Source organism: Capsicum annuum, chromosome 8, assembly GCF_002878395.1.
Source record: "Capsicum annuum cultivar UCD-10X-F1 chromosome 8, UCD10Xv1.1, whole genome shotgun sequence".
Classification (NCBI taxonomy): Eukaryota; Viridiplantae; Streptophyta; class Magnoliopsida; order Solanales; family Solanaceae; genus Capsicum; species Capsicum annuum.
In genome coordinates this window covers 135,094,917-135,116,332 of record NC_061118.1, presented here as the reverse complement: position 1 = coordinate 135,116,332, position 21,416 = coordinate 135,094,917, and the positions used below count along the sequence as shown (strand labels likewise).

The 21,416-nt window shown below is 31.4% G+C and overlaps 1 pseudogene; it reads left to right on the top strand.

Annotated features, from left to right (window-relative positions):
- The first annotated feature begins 382 nt into the window (after nucleotides 1-382).
- On the top strand, nucleotides 383-17,247 carry LOC107879203 (annotated as a pseudogene).
- Nucleotides 17,248-21,416: the final 4,169 nt, after the last annotated feature.

The window sequence follows — 21,416 nt, the reverse complement described above, 5'->3', positions numbered from 1 at the left end:
TGGACCGGGTTAACCGAGCCCAAAACCAAAAATAACCCATTCCGGTACCCGATACCCTATAGCCTGTGGGCTGACCGAGCCGGGTCAAACTGGGCCGGGTTGACTAGGTGGGTTAGATTGGGTCGGGCTGACACCCTTAGTTTAAGGTTTTCATATTTTACTTTATGTTATAATTCTGATATATTCTATTGTACAAGTAGTTAATCCATAATTTACGACTTCACTTTACAATTCTTAGCATGCACTAACCTATAAACTTTTGAAATATGCATTATATTGTTATTGTTGTTGTAACGTACATGTACTTTATATATTTTAATATGAAATCTCATTCTTGCATTTCTTCAACGTAACGAATCAATATTTCTGGGGCATGCATGCAATGCAGGTGAATATTCTATCAAACGATTGCCATGGCCAAATATTAGAAGACGACAATGTGACTAGCAATGGTACTCAACTACTCATGATTCACAAGTAGTAGTTAACAACATTATTAATAATGGCCATGCTTTAGGGGAGCTCAATTTGGATTCAACTACACATCTACTTCAGGCTTATATGAAGATTCTTGATGAAAAAGCCACCATGCTTCTAGGTATATACAACTATTACCAACATAATTAATCTTAATTTTCTTACATACTTTAATTTGGTCAATCAGAAACAACTTCTCTGCCTTCCCAAAGCTAAGTTAAGGCTTAGGGGCAAAATCAAGTTGGGTCAAGGAGTTCATTTGAATTTCCTTTTGGCAGAAAAATTGCATGTTTATTGTTTATACATGACTACGATTATATTTTATGTATATTTAATACATGTTGAACCCCCTTTGGCTTCTTCATGTGTTACTTTTCATATTTTGAATTCCCTTAGTAAAAATTCTGGTTCTGCCACGACTAATACACATTGTCTTTCCTAAGCCCCACTTATGAGATTAGACTGATTATATTAATGTCGTTGCATTGCATGCATGCAGGTTATCCACATAACATCTATTGTGATGACTATGTTGCAATGGCTCCTCTTCTACCCTATCACTTGAACAATTTTGATGATCCCTTCGCTGAAAACAACTATGGAATGCACTCAAGACACTTTGAAGTTGGTGTTTTAGATTGGTTTTCCAAACTTTGGGAAATCGAACAGGATGAGTATTGGGGCTACGTTACACATTGTGGCACCGAAGGAAACCTACATGGCATTTTGCTAGGGTCTGTTCGCTCATATTATCTGTCTTTTATTTTTATTTTTTCCCGTAATAAGACATCAAAAAATAAAGTCTCACATAAGTAACATTTAATAACTGATGAGCAGATAATTAATAAAGTACTCCTATGTTTTGGAATTGCATTATATGTATATCCTGGTTAATTTGATGTATGCAGGAGAGAGCAATTTCCAGAGGGAATTCTATCTGCTTCGGGAGAATCACATTATTCAGTTTTGAAAGCTGCAAGAATGTATAAAATGGAATGTGAAGTTATTGGGACTTTGTTAACTGGGGAAATGGATTATCATGATTTAAGATCAAAGTTGCTTCTCAACCAAAACAAACCTGCTATTCTCCATCTCAATATTAGTAATTAGTTAATTTCATCATCACCTCTTTCGTCTATATATAGCATTTTCAAATGTTTAAAGTACTACTTTTCTTTCCTTCAATAGATAATAAATAATGGAGTACTAGTTAGGAGTGGGCATAGTTTGGGGCTTTGGGCCAATCTGAAATCTAAATTGTAATCCAAACTTTTTGGATATTTGGATTATAGATTGAACTTTTACGAATTTTAATTTTAAAGTTTATGGATTTCGGATTGGAAATCGGATTTATAGCAGTACAAATTTTCGAATATACGAAATTTTATACCTTAAATTCATCTCATCCCGTATAATATGTGGCCAATATTAATAAATACAATTTTCAAAGGTCCAGTAACCTACGCCCCTATCCATTATAGCATTAATTAAGTCCAATATGAAATTACACGATATCGATGTCAAAGTGACTTCAATCCTTGTTAACCATAGAAAATTGCACATTAATTCTAAGGATCAAACAATTTGGTGAACTAAGGCTGTCGATTATTATGATATGTCTTAAGGCTCAAAGTCAAAACCAAAAATCCAAATCCAAACAGATTAATCCAAAATCTAGCTTAAAAAATTCAGTTCAATCCGAGCTCATTTAAATTGAATTTGGATTGTAATTTTTTCAATTCAAAAATCAAAACTCCAATTCAAATGACCTGAACATCCGCCGTAGTACTACTTATGTATCATATTAAGTAGTGGAATATTCCTAATTGTCTCTGCTCAATGTTTTTAATGGTACTTCCTCTATATACCACAAATTATATGTTCTACTACCTGTTTTATGCATCAATGTTTTATTTTTGCTTACTGGCTATAACATGTGTGACTTAGGAACCACATTCAAAGGAGGAATAGCTGACCTTGATATTGTTATTGAGACACTTAAAGACTCTGGTTACTCTCAAGATAAGTTCTACATCCATTGCGATGCAGCATTATGTGGACTTACACTACTAAAAATTTGGCTATTAGCTACCAAGGTTAGGAGGGACAAATTGTATGTCGGTATTGTGAGGGACTTTGCAACATTGTCCCTAATATAAATTAAATATTTTAATTTATTTTTTTTTATAATAGCGGAGAGGGACATCCCTCACTAAAATATGTTGATAATAAAAGACTTGTATTAAATTTGTTATAGCAAGGAATTTCCCTCGCTAAATAATAACAAATAAATTCATATTTCAAAGAAAATTTAAATATAATTTTTAATATTATAATTTTCATTTTTTTTTAAAGGCGAAGAGGGACATCTCTCACTAAAATATAATGATAATAAAAAACTAATATTAAATCTGTTATAGCGGGGGATTTTCCTCGCTAAATAATAACAAATAAATTAATATTTCAAAGAAAGTTTAAATATAATTTTAATATCCATTTTTTTAAAAGACGAAGAGGGACATCCCTCACAAAAATATGACGATAATAAAAAAAAGCAATATTAAATTTGCTATAGCGAGGAATTTCCTTCTCTACATAATAAAAAATAAATTCATAATTCAAAAAAAAATTAAATATAATATTTAATATTTTAATCTCTATTTTTTTAAAAGTCGGAGAGGGACATCCCTCACTAAAATATGATGATAATAAAAAATTAATATTAATCTTGTTATAGTGAGGGATTTTCTTCACTAAATAATAGCAAATAAATTCATATTTCAAAGAAAATTTAAATATAATTTGTAATTTTTTTAGCCGGTACTAAAGCATTAGTAAAAAATAAATGAAAATGAAATATAAGCTATTCAAGGAGCACTCAATATGATACATATAATTAGATAGTGATAATTAGAATAAGTAAAAATATTTTAGTGGTATTCTTAATAAATGTTGATGAATTGTATTAGCTTATAATTAATTTGATAATAAAAAAAAAAGAGGTATAGTAATTTTATAAGTAATACAATAAGTAATTGATTAGCTTATAGTTGATATTGTAGTAAATAAAAGTAAATTAATGTAGTGGTATTGACAGATCGTCTTATAATTTGATAACTACAAATGTTATTGATTGATTAATCTATATATCAATAATTACAGAAAAATAAAAGAATATCTTCAATATCTTTATTAAAATAATATTAATTGATTAATTTATACGATAGTTAAATTAAATAAAGTTTATTAGTGATTTTTTTAGAAATATTAGTATGCTAAATTATACATTGACAATTATACTAACCGTAAATATTAGTGACATCATTAAGTAATATTAGTGAATGATATATTAATATATATTTTGACAACTATACTATGTATAAGTGTATTAGTAATATTTATAGAAATTATTATTGATTTATCAGCATATCTATCTATTTATCTATACTATTATAATCGACTAAAATATCCTTCAAATATTGAAGGACTTTTATCCTTAAATATTTAAGTTCAATTTAGATAAAATTATCAAAGAACACCGTAAAATAGTATTATCCTAATTTAATTTGACTAGGAAGTGTTGACACCTAATTTTGCCTTCCACAATCAAGTTTAATCTCGAGTTTCTTTGATTTTTAATAAAATTACAATATTTATTTTATCTGAATAAAAGGTTTTCAAAATATTTATTTGGATGAATTTGTCATTTTAAGTAGCAATTATATATTATCGTATTCAATTATATGAAATTATATAGTTTTGTTACTTAAATACCTATTTTCTATAAAATGTCGGATTTTAATCAATGCTTATCTTAAAAATAAATTTAAATGATTAAAATCTTGATTTAAATATTATTTTCTCTCAAAAATAATGTATTTGGATAAATGTTTGTGTAATTTTATCTAATCAAGAAGCTCAATATTAAACAAAGTATTAATTCGTATCGACTCTCAATTAAATTTAGTCAATTTACTAAATTTGACCATAATTGAAATCGAGTTGATCACAATTGCAATGCAATTGATCAAATTGATTTCCAATTTGGTTAACATTTAAGTAAAATTGGCTAAAAATTAATTTCATTTGGCCATTTTTTAAAATTATCAAATTTCTACTCCTGTTTATTTTAAAATTGGGTCGCACTTTCACCTAAGCCCAAATCTTAATTCCCAACAGTCATGACCCAATTACAAAACCACCCGCCCAGGCCCATTTGGATTTCTTCTCCTCATTAATAAAAACCAGCTTCAGCCCAATACAAACCCCACACGCTCCAGCGGCCCAAATTCACCATGACCCAGCCCAACTCACCTACATCTTCTCAACAAGAACAATGACAACAACCCTCAAAAATACCAAAACAATGACAACAATACACCAACACCTAAAACGGAAAAACCACCAACGTCCAAATCCAAAACGCATCCCCTCTCCATGTGCGAAAAAAATAAGAAGCTTCAAGAATAGGTTCAGGTGTCCCCTCAACGGCTCAATTTCGCGAATCTCAGGTATGGGGGGTACGATTTCGTACATGTATGTCACAATTTCATTAGCTTTTGGTGAAAATTCATTTTCCCTAAATCTTATTGGTTCATCAATTTTAAAATTGGTACATTTGTTGATGAAACCCTAAGCTGAAGGAGGAAATTCAAAGTTCAAATTCCAAAATATCTTATTTTTCAAGTCCCGAAAATGCCCATAATTCGTCTTCTATATAAGAAATGAGTGGGTTACTGTTTTGGAGAGAGGGGAGAAAAAAGAGATTTTGGGTCCGAAAAGAGGAAGTTTTGGAAAAACTGAGGGAGAGAAAAATTTCGGAGAGAGAATAAAGGGCACTCAAGAAAACACTCTTCACACTAAAAAAAATATACATATTCTGAGATAGTGCATCTAAATTGTCGAAGCAGCTGTGAGGTTTTCTGGTGGTCGAAATCCTTTCGTCAACTTGTTGTCCTATTTTGCTGCTCCGAAACAGGTAATACTTCATTTTCCCACTTCGTCTGGATATTTTCTTTTCATCGATATGTTAGCGTCTTAGCTTCATAATTCCGTCGCTAGTAGTTGTTAGTTGCTGAGATGTGCTGGGAATTGTTTACTAGTAGATGGCTTCGATAGCATAGGTTTTGTTCATGATGGCTATCACTATATTGATATTTGAGTCAATGTGTTTGACGCTGCTGCTTAGTATTGTTAAAGACATGTTCTTCATTCTGAATCCACTATTTTTATCTATGAATGGTTCTTTATTTTAATTTATAACATGTTGCATGTTTGAAACAACGTTGTGGATTAAGTTTTGATCTAATACTCCCACTCTGTATGCTGGTAAAGTTGAATAAGCCATTTTTTGTAGTAAAGTCGCATGCTTTGATTTTGTTTCGGACTGCTAGTATCATACTAAGGCTGATTTCGTCATTAAAGTTTCATACTTTAATTTTTGAATAGTAGTTTTGGGCTGCTGGTATCTTGTTATACTTGATTTCATGATTAAAGTTTCGTGCTTTGATTTTTTTTAACACTTTCGGGTGGATGGTGCCCCGTTGTAGCTAATGTTTTGTTAAAGTTTTGTGTTTGATTAGTTTCGGACTGATGGTATCTGGTTATGACCGATTTCATGGCTTCTAATTTCGGATTGATGGTGTCTTGTTCATTGTTCGTATTTGATGTCATCTTGTTGGTCGTCATTAGTTTGATGTGAGGTTGAGTATTGTTATAGCATATTGTCTTCCATATCACTAAAGTTGTTTTTCTTTTGGGAGTAGAGTAAGGATATAGCTTAGGATAAATCAGCTAAATCTTTCTTTTACTGTTTATAAGAAAAACATGTGATGTTTGGATTATGTGTTGTTTTCTTGTTCCATAAGCTTGGTGCAATTAAATCCATGTTATCTTAATGAGATTTGTTTTATCAAATTTTGGTCCGCTTTGTCTTAATTTACTCTTTGTTGTTGGTTTCATAGCATTGTTACTATACAGATGAATACCAAATGCGTTTTAATGTTTTGCCAAGCATTACATCTAGATGGTTTCCTGCATGTTGAATGAAATTGCTACTATGTTGATATGGATTGAAATATTGGTTGCCATGTTGTGATGTTCATGTATCGATTAAGATTTCTTTCTAAATTATTTCTAGTCGAATTATTTCCTAATCTTTATCTTCCTTCACCTTTTCTTTGCATGAACCTGCCTTTGAGTCCAAACGGACTTTATTCCCATTGTTGCATTATCAATGTGGGTCATTGAGGCCCATCCCTCATGAGTCGATTTTGAAGGTCCTACGGAGGCAATCTCATAGGGCATGGATAATAAAGTCGAAAGAAGAAAAATAAATTAAAGTTCCATCGTTGGAGCCGGCGACGAGACTCGAGAGTCTCATTTTTTTATTTATCTATTGTTGTACTATTTATTCATTTATTGTTGCTTTAGTTATTTATTTCTTCGGTTATCTATTTTAGGCCTCGAAGCCAAAAGTTGTAAACTAATACAGGTCGAGCGAGACCCGAGCTAAACGCTCGAAAGTATAGACTTAGGATAGGTAATGATGGGTCGAAAGCCCAACTAGATTAGGACAGGTGAAAGTGAGTCGAAAGCCCAATTAGATTAGGACAGATTTTGTCGACCCAATGACCCAAGTCTCTTACTTCCTCCTCCCTTTCCCCCTTTTACGTGTTTACTTGCTTATTAGCTTGTTTGGACTTAGTTAAAATTCCTACTAAGTCGTCCAAATTTGTTTTACACAAATCATTTTCTAAAATCAATCACTTTTCAATAAATCAATCTTTTTTTGAAGTTAATTAAAAGACATTTTCAAACAGTCCGTATAACTGCAAGTTAGCGGACGTTTTAGGTACCTAACACTTTCCTAGAACGTTAATAAGAACCGCCTACTCAGAATCTTCAAAACTTACATGATTTTTCTGTTTGGATCGTTTAAAGTATTTTTAAAGGTTTCTTAATTCCTTTTCAAAATTAAGTGGCGACTCTTTAAAAATCCAAAATTTCTCCGCAAAACTGGAAGTATTCTAATCCAAAACTTTTTCAAAAACTCATATTCTCAGGAAAAAAGTATGAGGTCAAAGGATTAAAACAAAGCATTATCCAAAAGATAAAAAAGATTTAAAAATATCCCTCATAATTCATACTATCCTAATATACTTTGGCTGGAGTATCGTAATCCACAAATATTTTCAGGAAATCAATATTTTAGCGGTAAAATAAATTACAACATTCGCCTTTTCAGTAATTTTAACTCAACAATGTGATTTTTTTACATGAATTTACTTAATCATTAATTTGCAACTAACATATAAGGGTGTTCACGAGTTTTATATCTCAACTCTCTATTGTTACATTTATTTAGCAAAATTTTTAGTAACAATGGCTAATTTAATCAAAAAATTAAAAAAATGAAGTACCGACAAATGAAGTACCACTTGTGGTCGGTTTTTAATTAATTTCTCTTTTAAAAAATAATTTTGAAAAAGCAACCACAACTGGTCATTTTTTTTTAAATAAATTAAGAATATCATGTAAAAAGCGATCACTTGTGATCGATTTTTCAAAAAACGATTACTTGTGATTGATTTTCAATTAAAAAAATTAAAAAAAAAATAATTTGAAAAAGAGATCACAAATGGTCATTTTTTTAACTAAAAAACTAAATTTAAAATATTATACAAAAAACGATTGTTTACGATTAAAAATAAAAAATTAAAAAAATAAAAAAGCAACGTTGATTTTCAATTAAAAAAATATTTCATAAAAAATGACCACAGGTGGTCGGTTTTCATTAAAATAAATATATTATGCAAAAAGCGAGCGACCACATGTGGTCTCTAACAATTAAAAAAATTAAAAAAGAAAAGCATTTGAAACAGAGACCACATGAGGTAATATACTCGTGCATGTGATGTATATAGTACGTTTCAAAAGTTGATGTGTATATATATATATGTACATATATATTATGCTGTGATCAATGTATGAGGTAGTGAAAAACTAACTGAATGTATTTAAACATATTGAATAGTATGTTAATATCAAACGAACACGCTACAATTATAATAAATTAATATTTATTATTAAAAATAGTTGCATACCACTATTTTATTAAATGTGAAGTTAACAAATATAGATCTTGTTAGTTTAAGAAGAAGTTAACAAATACTATATTTATTTAATTCTTTTGATATTTATTATTATTATTATTATTATTATTATTATTATTATTATTATTATTATCATTATTAGAATTAGAAGAATAAAACCCCAAAATTAAAAATCAGCTCTCTCAAAACTCTCTTTCAAAATCGGCTAATTAAAACTCATCGCATCATCGGAGCAACACCACTGCTACTCTTCCTCTCTGTCGTACCACTACCACAGGTAGCGGATCTCAAACTCGGCTGCGACGGCGGCTGAACATAGTTTCGAGCTGGTTTATGGTAATTGATTTCTCTTTCTGCTTCTTTTTTATGCATTTTTTCGTGTGAAATTACATTACGTGGTTCTCTTTTTCTTGTTTGGTTGTCCTGCATTTTACCTTTTGGGGTACTGGGGTTTTCTGTTCTTAGGGGTATTGGGGTTTAATGTGCTTCTTGTTTCTCTGAAATTAGCCAATTATTCTTCATTGTTGCTAGTCCCTTTGTAATAGTAGAGAAACTTAAGTCGATTTGATTCTCGATATTTTTAATCTTTTTAATAGTTTCAGATACATTTCTTGAGATGCTGAACTTTTCATTTATCATTCCAGCATCTCCATCCCCTTAAGAATAACACTTGCCTCAACAAAATTATTACTACAAGTGCTAGAGTATGAAGCATACACCATGGTCATGGGCCTTTCATTGTTTCGAAGCATACACCATTAATTTGTAATTAGAGTGTCCAGGTTTGCTTTAAGTAACACACTTGATGTTTCTCCTATCATTCTTAAACAAATATCTTCTTTTGTACCTCATAATTCTTCAAGTTCTGAATGTGTGAAGCCAAGTGTGGTGGAAATTTGTTATGCAGTTTTCTGATAGTCCATGTTTCATTTTTCATGAATTTTTAAATCTTGGTGATTTTGAGTTGCTATGCCGATGAAGAAAATAAGTTGCTTGTAATGTCCAATTACAATTAAAGAAAACCACGTGAAAGAGTTAAATGCAGTATCATATGGGGCTATAGTACTAGAAAAATACCTTTGTCCAATAGAGCACATGACTCTGTTTTCTATTATATGATCTCTTATTGACTATGGTCCATTTCGTGGCTGATTAAGCTCCGTTTGGCCATGAAAATTATAATCTTTTTGGAGTTGGAGTTGGAGTTGGAGTTGGCCATGAACATAAATTAAAGTTGTTTTTGAAATTTTGTGAGAGAAGTATGAGTGAAAAAAGTGCAAACAAGTAAAACTTGTTTTCAATTTTCCAATTACAATTTCGGAATTGTATTTGAAATTTTCATAGCCAAACAAACAATTTTTACTTTTTTCATTAAAGTGAAATAATTTTTGAAAAAAAGTAAAAAATTTTCATGGCCAAACGGCTATAAGTGTGACTGCATAATTTTAAATTATCTAAGTCATTTATTAATGGTACTATTTTGATTCAGAAAAATAGGAGAGAAACAACTTTTATAAATTATTTTATCTCAATGAAGACATATAGAGTCCTTGAACCTTTTGTTTGTGTTTGACTTTGATGCTCTTTGTACATCAATATTCCTTTTAACAGTTTGCAACCTAAATCTTTGAGTTGTTTGTATTTGTGTCATTGTATTGCGAACTGGTGCATATTATACAATCTGGTACAAAAAGCAGGCCATGTCATGTGAATAATTTTTTTACTAAACATATTTTATTAATACTATAGATTAATATTTTATGCATAAATCAATATATAAAAAGGAATGACATCATTTAATGATGATCTTTTCTTGCATATTAGTTAAGTACCTTAGGCTAAACATATTGTTGGCAACTATAACCTATGTTGCATAAAATTGTGGTTAATTAGTATAAATTCCTAGACCTCTTTTTGCCTAAGACCCAACTAAAACTATAGGTCAAGGCTATCTCTTATCTACAAATGATTAATATTTTTCTTTCTTTTTAATACATATTGATATTGACATGTATTTGACAACTTCACATTCCTATTTTATCAAGTTATGTAATGCTTCTAGCATGCTAATATATTTTGTTTGTAGGAAAAGAAGCTGGGAAGGCCGATAATGCATGTTGAGGTTTTCAGGACTACACACACAAGGAAGCAGGGGAAGATCCTGATATTGGGTTGAGCCACGAGCTCAACTGTCCTGTGTAAGCCTCTATTTCTAGTACTAATTATTTTATTTCCTAAATTTATATTATAATGTTATTATCATTAAATTCAGAATCGATATCTGCTACATAGAGAATTTTCACCGGACTCTATCAGATGATAGTCAAGACCTGCCACTTTGCCAAGAGCAGAATAAGAACTTGTATTTTGAATTTAGTTAAGTATGGTCACTTGAGAAGTGACTTCAAAATGTTCAAGTGTAGTTACTTGAAATGTAAACTTGTGTTTAGAATTTAGTTAAGTGTAGTCACTTGTGAAGTGAATTAGTGACTTCAAAATGTTTAGGTGTAGTTACCTGAATTATGAATTAGTGGCTTGTGTTTTAAATTTAGGTACTTGAAAGTTGAACTTGTGTTTTGAATATAGTTAAGTGTGGTCACTTGAGAAGTGAATTAGTGACTTGAAAATATTTAGGTGTAGTCACATGAAATGTGAACTTGTGTTTTGAATTTAGTTAAGTGTGGTCACCTGAAAAGTGAATTAGTAACTTCAAAATGTTTAAGTGTAATTACTCGCAAGGTGCACTTGTGTTTTGAATTTGGTAAGTGTGGTCACTTGAGAAATGAATTAGTGACTTCAAAATGGTTAAGTGTAGGTACTTGAAACGTGAACTATGTTTTGAATTTAGTTAAGTGTGGTCACTTGAGAAGTGAATTAGTGACTTGTGTTTTGAACTTAGTTACTTGAAAGGTGAACTTGTGTTTTGAATTTAGTTAAGTGTGGGCATTTAAGAAGTGGATTAGTAACTTGAAAATGTGTAACTGTAGTTACTTGAAATGTGAACTTGCGTTTTGAATTTAGTTAAGTGCGATCACTTGAGAAGTGAATTAGCGAATTGAAAATGCTCAAGTGTAGTCGCTTGAAATGTGAATTTATGACTTGAAAATGGTTAAGTACTGTTGTCACTTGAGAAGTGAATTAGTGACTTGAAAATATTTAAGTGTATGGACTTGAATTATGAATTAGTGACTTGTGTTTTGGATTTAGTTACTTGGAAGGTGAACTTGTGTTTTGATTTTAGTTAAGTGTGGTCACTTGGGAAATGACTTAGGGCTCATTTGTTTGCACTTAATGGAGGTCTGAATTTGAATGGTTCAAACTTCAGACCATTAAGTGCATTTGCTTTTTTAGTAAGATTTTATCTCTTAGTAGGTCTGAATAGGTCTTAATCATTTAGACGTAAAATCAAGTCTTAATAGGTTTGAAGAGGTATTCTGGTGTTGGATAATATTCATCGTCTCTCTATTCATAATCATCAATCACCACCTCTGCTACCACCATTACTTTCAACCACCACCACCACCACCACCAACCACCACCACCATCACAACCACCATCGATAACAAATATTGCTACCAACCACTATTGTCAACCGCTACTACACCTACTACCTCTATTATTCTAATTATATTTAATGCCACCACCATCGTCAACAATACCACCATCATCAATCACTACCGGTCAATCCCTGCTATCGATTAACTCATCTATCATAACTTGCATCAGTGCTAACTACCACTAATAAATCACAATCTCCACACATTCTTCGACGGCCACCACCATTGTCACTAGTAACACCACCTCTATCATCACTTCAATCACTATCATCGCTATGATTTATCTCTACTAACAACCATCTCCACCATCACAACTAATAATATCTCCAACTAACACCAACACATCGTCAACCATCATTTATTCATTTTTCAGCCATCACAATCAACACCTCCAACTACTAACATCAAGCAATGTCACATCACAACCACCATTACCACTATCAACTGCCACCATCATAATAGTTACTACAATACCAACCATCACAACTATCACCACTAACATTACTAATCACTGTCATCAATCATTATCACTGCAACCACTATTATAAACTATCTCCACTATCACTAACAAACATAAATATATATTTTTTCAATCAAATAATAATTTTGTTCTATTAAATTACATACTTTTCTGATATATAATTAATTATTTATTTGAATTTATTTTTATTTTATTATATATATAAATAATTTTTTTTGTACATTCAAATGTTGAAAAACAAACAGTCTTAATCATTCAGTTTTCAGATATAGAGACAACATCTTAATCATTCAGACGTGCATTCAGATTCAGACGTCTGAATCTTAAAAAAAACAAATCCAGTCTTAGTGACCTGAAAATGTTTAAGTGTAGTCGGTTGAAATGTGAATTCATGACTTGCAAATGGTTAAGTATTGTCACTTGAGAAGTGAATTGGTGACATTAAAATGTTTAAGTGTATGAACTTGAATTATGAATTAGTGACTTGTGTTTTGGATTTAGTTACTTGAAAGGTGAACTTGTGTTTTGATTTTAGTTAAATGTGGTCACTTGAGAAATGACTTAGTGACTTGAAAATATTTAAGTATAGTCGATTGAAATGTGAATTCATGACTTGAAAATGATTAAGTGTTGTAACTTGAGAAGTGAATTAGTGATTTGAAAATATTTAAGTGTATGGACCAGAATTATGAATTAGTGACGTGTTTTGAATTTAGTTACTTGAAAGGTGAACTTGTGTTTTGATTTTAGTTAAATGTGGTCACTTGAAAAATGAATTAGTGACTTCAAAATGTTTAAGTATAGGTACTTGAAATGTGAACTTGTGTTTTGAATTTAGTTAAGTGTGGTCACTTGAGAAGTGAATTAGATACTTGAAAATGGTTAAGTGTAGGGACTTGAAATGTGAACTTGTGTTTTGAATTTAGTTAAGTGTGGTCACTTGAGAAGTTGAACTTGTTTTGCAATCAACATCTCATGCATCATTCATCTCATCTGGAATTAAAACATCCAGGAACTTAATGTCACTCTTTTTGAGTTATTATTTTAGACCTTTTGGATGAAGATACTGGTAATTATTTATACACATAGATGATAGTAAATTATTTATGTAATTGTGGTTCACTATGTTTATTTTATTTGCGGGAAACATCTCTTAATATTCCAACCACTCGTGAAGAGGTAGCGAAGAAGGCCCATATGAAAATTAGAGATAGAAAAGAATTCTGGACCAAAACACGAGCAGAGGATACTTACATAAGTTCATATCTTACTTAGAATTTATTTTATATCATTTATTATATATTAATTTTACTTTTAATGTAGAATCGATATGTTCAAGCAATTGAAGAGATCAAAATGAATTGATTGACAGATGACCAAGGCAATTCAATCATGCCATCAGAGAAAGAAACTCTCTCCTGCTGGTTAGACATACTTGGGGGCATTTATAAGGAAAAGGCATACGACCTTTGCTCTGATAAGAACTTTCACCATCTTTCATGTGGATTGCAAGGTATAGGGAGTTCTGCTACTATGTCAGATTAGTAGTTTGAGGAGATGTTACAGAAAGTTCGAGAGCTTGCTAGGAAATACGAGGAGGAACAAAAAAGGATGGAGGAGGAGTGGCGTAGGATGAAACTTGAGTCAGACGTCAAAGAACTCAAGGCTCAAGTAAATACCTTAATCAAGCTTCCTCGTTCTTCGCCCCCTAGCTCTGATGATGATGGTGGAGAGGATGAGGAGGATGGAATGGAGTATTAGGTGGCATTGCTTTAGGTTTGAATTTTGTTAGTTTGGAGTGTTTGAAAGAATTTGTTTGGTGATTGTTTGCATATTGTTTAAGTTGGATGAATATGTATGAAGTTTGGTTGATTAATTTTAATGTTTAAATTATTTTGGAGGTGTTTTTCTTATTATTTTGCTAGTTATTATTGGTTGTACTTTAATTTTTTATTTAAATATTGAGTTGTAGTGCAGTAAAGAACTAATAATAACACCAGATTGGCAAGGGACTTCTATAGCTATATCCCTCCAAATATTCTAATATCAAATTAAATTTTTATTTGACTTAGCTAGGGATATCCCTCAATATATTTAAATTTATAATTTGTATTAATTTTCATATACTAAGGGTTGTCCCTTGCTAAATAATAAATTAATATTCTATATATTTTTAATATAGCAAGGGAAGTCCCTCACTAAATAATAAATTAATATTATATATATATTTAATATAACAAGGATCGTCCCTCACTAAATAATAACTTAATATTTTATATATTTTTAATATAGCAAGGGACATCCCTCACTACATTATATTTTCCTATAAAATTATAAGATCAAAATAGCGATGGCTGAGTGACGGAGTCTGTCATTACTTTGTGAGGGTCTCTCTCACTAATAATTAGCAAGACTTAAATTAGCAAGACACCATATAGCAATGGCCGCCCTTACTAAATCTTAATTAGTGAGGGACGTCCCTCACTAAACCGCATGACTAAAACAAGACTTTTTAGTAGTGTTATACTACCATTTCTAAAAAATGTAAGACATTCACCTCACCTCTTGTCATCTTTATTGGTTCATCAAGTACCATTTCCTTTAACAGAAAAAAGGAAATTTTCAAAAATATATTATTCAATATTATCCTATATAATAAGGCGTGATGAAGCAACTGAAGCAGGCTGCTCATGATCAACATGCCTGCTTCAGCTGCTTCAATCGTGATTATGTCTAACTTAGAATTTAACAACCAAACAAATGAACGTTTTAATTAAGTAATAGAATTATACATAAAATTGAATTTTTATGAATCAACATTGGGATAAGGCGTGATGAAGCAGCTGAAGCAGGCTGCTCATGGTCAACATGTCTGCTTCAGCTGCTTCAATTGTGATTTTACTATATTACCCTTATGTAATTATTCTAAGTTATTCACGTATTAAAAATTAAAAATACTTAATTAAAAAATTAAAATAGATATTTATGACATAACTGCTTCAGTTGTTTCAATCGTGTCATTTAAATATTAAAAAATTTATAATATTTAATTAAAAAAATAGAGATAAAATGAGATCTTTTTTTTGATGTTTTAAATTAACTTAACGTCTTATATGGGACAGCTTAAAAAAAAATTTACAAGTATTTTTTATAATAATTTTACTATGTCACTTTTAATTAGTAGAATAGAGGAACAAACATTAAAAATCACAATAATTAAAAATTTAAATAATTTAAAAAATATAATTAACTATCCATCTCACAAAAGTTTGAACAACTTAAAATATTGTTATACAAATTTCATTAATCTAATAAATATAGTAATATATGTCTAACTTAGAATCTAATAACCAAACAAATGAACGTTTTAATTAAGTAATAGAATTATACATAAAATTGAATTTTTAAGAATCAACATTGGGCCGTGCGTAGCACGGCGTAAGCCTCCTAGTATAATATACGCCACATAGTCAAATATACAAAGTTATGTATGAAACATTATACCTGAGGAAAAACATAATAAATGACGTACCAACCTTGTATAAAAGCATGTAATAGTGTTTTATATCGGGCTATATTGCGCATATATTTTCTCCAAATAGACATAAACACAATTTTATAATAATAATCAAAAGTTTTTCTTAAAAACCTTTACACAATCATCAGATCACTTGTCTAATGAGTACAAGCTAAATGAATTTCTCATGATATTTTCTCCAAATAGACATAAAACACAATTTGATATTAAAAAACAAAAGTTTTCCTTAAAAATCTTTACACATTCATCAGATCACCTACACAATAACTACAAGCCAAATGAATTTCTCATGATCAATAAATATAAGCAGTAGTAATTAATAATGTAACCAGATAAAAATGACAACTATCATGCTATCACATATTAAACTATATGACGATTTTGTACTAGATTTATACATTATTTTAGTATATATAACTTAACTTCTACTTTAAATTGTCACAGAACTAAGTTTCTTTTTCATTTTTCTTCTGTTTACAAATACTAAAAATAAATGTTGAGTATGCATAGGCACCTAAAATTACCTTCAAGAAGCCCATTGGCAGTGTAAGTGTCCCCGGCCACAAATTCTTGGGATGTCCAATGCCTTGTGGCATACAAATAGCAAGAAAAAAGCACGTCGACATACTCTCAAGGAGTATTGAGTATATTGCTTCAATAGATGCCACAATTTTAGGCAGTCGAGGTGGCCATGCCCCAGTTTTTTATGGTACAGTTTCAGCAAAAAGTGTCACACCACTATTCAAGGTGATGCTAAAAGATGCATGAAAAATGCTCGATATTTGAAAGATCCTTCGAAAATCAGGGATAAGCATAATGCTCAATCAACATAGCATCACGGTTGTTTTCGAAAGATCTATGGAACAAGAGTTTATTCATAAATGGCAACTCTCATGTGAAAGGGACATGGCACCTGTGGTCGTTATGCCTGGTGTTACATTTGAAATGCTTGACAACTTCGTAACTGAATTTTCCAAGAAAAGGTTAATTTGGTACCAAGATGGAAATAAGGTTCAACCACCTTGTCCTGCAAATGACATAGGTACACATAATTGTGCTTGTCCTCATCACAAAAATTGATGAGTTGTTTTAATTTATTGCAAAATTCCTGTTACATTCTGTTGAAGTAACTTAATTTGTTAGTTGGGATCATCCCAATATTTCATGTCGTTTGAATAAATGTAATTTTGAATTACATGAATAAAGTTCAATGGTAGCTTCGTTCATCTATGTTATACCCTTAATATGTAGTTTTTTGGGAGACTTATTATTAAGTTATTAAGTAGTCCAAAAGTACGATAAAAAACAGCAAATTTATATCAAGAAGTGTTTTACTCGCTTGTTAGACAAGGTATCAGGTCTAGACGTTGAATCAAGCTCAATCAAAGTTTGTTACATTACCAAATTGAACGGAGTTTGAATCAAGGTCAACCAAGCTTACTACAATACTCATTTCGATCGAATTTTCATGAGTCCCGAAACTACAATGACAGAATATCGTGGCTCAACGGGAGGCTAATTAATGAAGATTTTGCTTTAGGCCCTAAAAATTTGATGTCCAAACTTTTTAATTAATTGTTAATTTAATGAATTAATTTTCACTTAGATAATATTGTAAGTGATAGAAAAGTAAGAAGTAAACAAAATATTCTTTTTAGAAATGAATACTGTAGTAGAAAGATTTTAAAATTTTGAATTAAACTACCACATATTATATTAGTAAATAAATTTTATGCAATATACATCAAACAGATTGTATTAAAAATAGGTGGTTAATATCTTGTTAACTACTATTACTGATAACAATATTATTTATGTGAACCGAAAGAGTTAATATTTTTTTTGAAAGAATATTACGTTAATAGTTGAGAAAAGCTGTGGGATCATAACCTTATCAGTTTTCAATAACTGGAAAGTGATTACAAAATAGAGAGTTGTGGTATAAGAAAATATAGTTGTAGAGGGTAGCTGGACAGTGGAAAATGACATGGTCGGAGAAACGAAGATAGTTGTAGAGAGTAGCTGGTGTTGGGTTCTATGTGTCTACGTGTGTGTTTGAATGGAAAATGGAGGGAATTAAGTGGAAGAGAAAATTGAGTTTACACCAAAATGGAAAGTGTGCTCAAAATAGGAAAGCTTACTAAAATTCTCCCACATTTGTGGGAGAAAGAAGCTTTAAAGTGTTTATATTGTGAAACACATCTCCACATGCTAAGTGAGGCAAGAAATAAGAGATGCTTCGCCCGTCGTCGTCGTCGCTCGGATTCGAAAAACGATCGATTGATGAGATCTATCTTTTCGCAACAACAGTTCTGTGATTTTAATCCTCCATTTATATGCATGCAGGTTTCCGAAACAATGTTTCCTGAACTGATGCAATTGTTCAACGAAATGATACACTGTTTCGTGAACTGGTGTGTCTGTTCGGAGAAGGACACGTTCTTTGGATAAACAGACATGAATTTCTAGAAAAGACACACCATTTAAGTGAACCAATGCCACCTTTTCGAAAGAGGCATTTGATAGGCTATATAAACCTGCTTTTATTCATAGGTTTTGATATATAGAAAATTCAGAATAAAAACTCTTTTTCTCTAAAAATATTCTGTGTGATCACTCAAATCGTTGAGTGCGTTCATGGAATACCGCTATAATTGGATTGAAGACCATTTTATCCTGGGAGGAAAATTCCGCAACCTCGGGTACAGTGAGGGGAATTATTTCCTTAAGGACACTCCGTGAATTCGGAGGACTTGGCCATTTCTGTTTCATCTTTATTTCTGAAAATAAAATACACCTCTTGTAAAGATCACTTTGATCTTGGGTTGAGGGTATTTTCTGTACTTCATTGTGTTCTTGTTTTTTTTAAACATTGAACTAAAGTTGAAGTTGTTGCACATATACAGATTCTGTATACCCGAATAGATTATGAAGTAACAACCTTAAGGAAATAACTCAGAATCTGTATAACTTGTTTTTGGAGATTAAAGCTTTAAGCTTTCTACTCCGTTTAAATTTAACTAGTGAGTAGAAGACATAAAATCTTCATCACAAGTTTAAAATTCACTCGGTTGATAATTGGAAGTCATAAAAACTTCATTGTTAACTAGAAACAAGAAGAAGAATTTAAAGTTGCTTAACTTTACAAGTAGTATTCTGAAAATACTAAATATTTTTGTCTTGTGGTGATAGAAAAAATGACTAACGATAGTCTAATGCAAAATGCGGCTACGACTATGGAGGCAAACAGTATTGCTTCAACAAGTCGAGCAAATGCTCCACAACCAATGGCACCTGCGGAGAAGCCTAGAAAATTTGCGAGCATTGACTTTAAGCAATGACAACAAAAGATGTTCTTTTACCTTACCACTTTGTGTCTGCAACGGTTCACTAGCGAAGACGCTCCTGAGGTACTCGAGGGAACCTCAGACAAAGAGCATTTCGTAATTGTAGAGGCTTAGAAGCATTCAGACTTCCTTTGCAGGAATTATATTCTGAGTGGTCTACAAGACGACTTTTATAATGTTTATAGTGGAACTAAGACATCAAAGGAATTATGGGGGGAACTTGAATGAAAATATAAGACAGAGGATGCGGGATTTAATAAATTCCTTGTTGCAAGGTTCCTGAACTTTAAAATGATAGATAGCAAATCAGTTGTCTCTCAAGGGCAGGAATTACAATTAATCATTCACGATCTCCTAAAAGAAGGTATGTCTTTAAAAAATATCTTAGTTGAAGAAATTGAAAATGTTCTTAGAACTCACATAAACTGTTTTGTAGGTTTGATTGTGAATGATGCATTTCAAGTAGCAGAGATCATTGAGAAGCTACCACCTATGTGAAAAGACTTCAAAAACTACTTGAAGCACAAACGCAAGGAGATGACTATCGAAGATCTTATTGTCTGGCTACATATTAAAGAGGATAATAAGGCTGCCGAGTGAAGGTCAAAAGGAAATTCTACAATTAATGGAGCACATATTGTACAATTCTAAGAAAAGGAAGAAAGCTGAACAAGGAAGCCATCAACCCAAGAAAGAAGAAATTTAAGGTAAAATTCTTCAATTGTGGCAAGATTGTTCACAAGTCCACGGATTGTCGTGCCCCAAAGAAAGGTAAGAAAAAGGATCAAGCAAATATGATTGGATCCAATAAAGAATGCAATGATTTGTGTGCTATGTTCTCAGAATGCAACTTGGTGGGGAATCCTCGCAAATGGTGGATGGATTCTGGTGCCACCTGCCATGTATGTGCCAAAAAAGAGTTGTTTTCATCATTCGCTCTGGCTCAAGTAAAAGAAATGATCTACATGGCTAACTCTGCTACTGCTAAGGTAGAAGGAACAAGAAAAATATGCTTGAAAATGACTTCAGGAAAGGTCTTGATACTTAACAATGTCTTATATATTTCGGATTTACGTAGGAATTTAATTTCTATTTCACTTCTAGATAAGAACGGATTCAAATGTGTAACCGTTTTTGCAAAAATTGTAATTAGCAAAAGAGAAATATTTGTAGGAAAAGGCTATCTCACAGAGGGCCTTTATAAGATGAATGTAATGAATGTTGAAATAAATAAAAGTTCAAATTCTTCTTATTTGCTTGAGTCTTATGATTTATGGCATGAACGTTTAGGCCATATTAATTACAAAACATTACGAAAACTGATTAACTTGGAAGTTTTGCCAAACTTTGAGTGCAATAAATCAAAGTGTCAAACTTGTGTGGCATCAAAGTATGCAAAGCATCCTTATAAGTCCGTTGAAAGGAATTTCAATCCTTTAGACTTAATACACACTAACATTTGTGATATGAAGTCAACACCATCACGTGGTGGGAAAAAGTATTTCATAACTTTTATTGACGATTGCACTAGATATTGTTATGTCTATTTGCTAAATAGTAAGGATGAAGCAATAGATGCGTTTAGGCAATATAAAATTGAAGTTGAAATCAGTTAGATAAAAAGATAAAAATGATAAGAAGTGATAGGGGTGGAGAATATGAATCTCCCTTTACCGAAATATGTATAGAGAATGGAATTGTCCATCAAACTACGACCCTCTATTCACCTCAATCTAATGGAATTACAAAAAGGAAAAATCAAACTTTGAAGAAAATGATGAATGTCTTGCTTATAAGTTCCAGTTTACCGCAAAACTTATGGGGGGAGTCTATCCTTACAGCCAATTGTATACTTAACAGAGTTTCCCATAGTAAGACACAATCAATTTCTTATGAAAAATG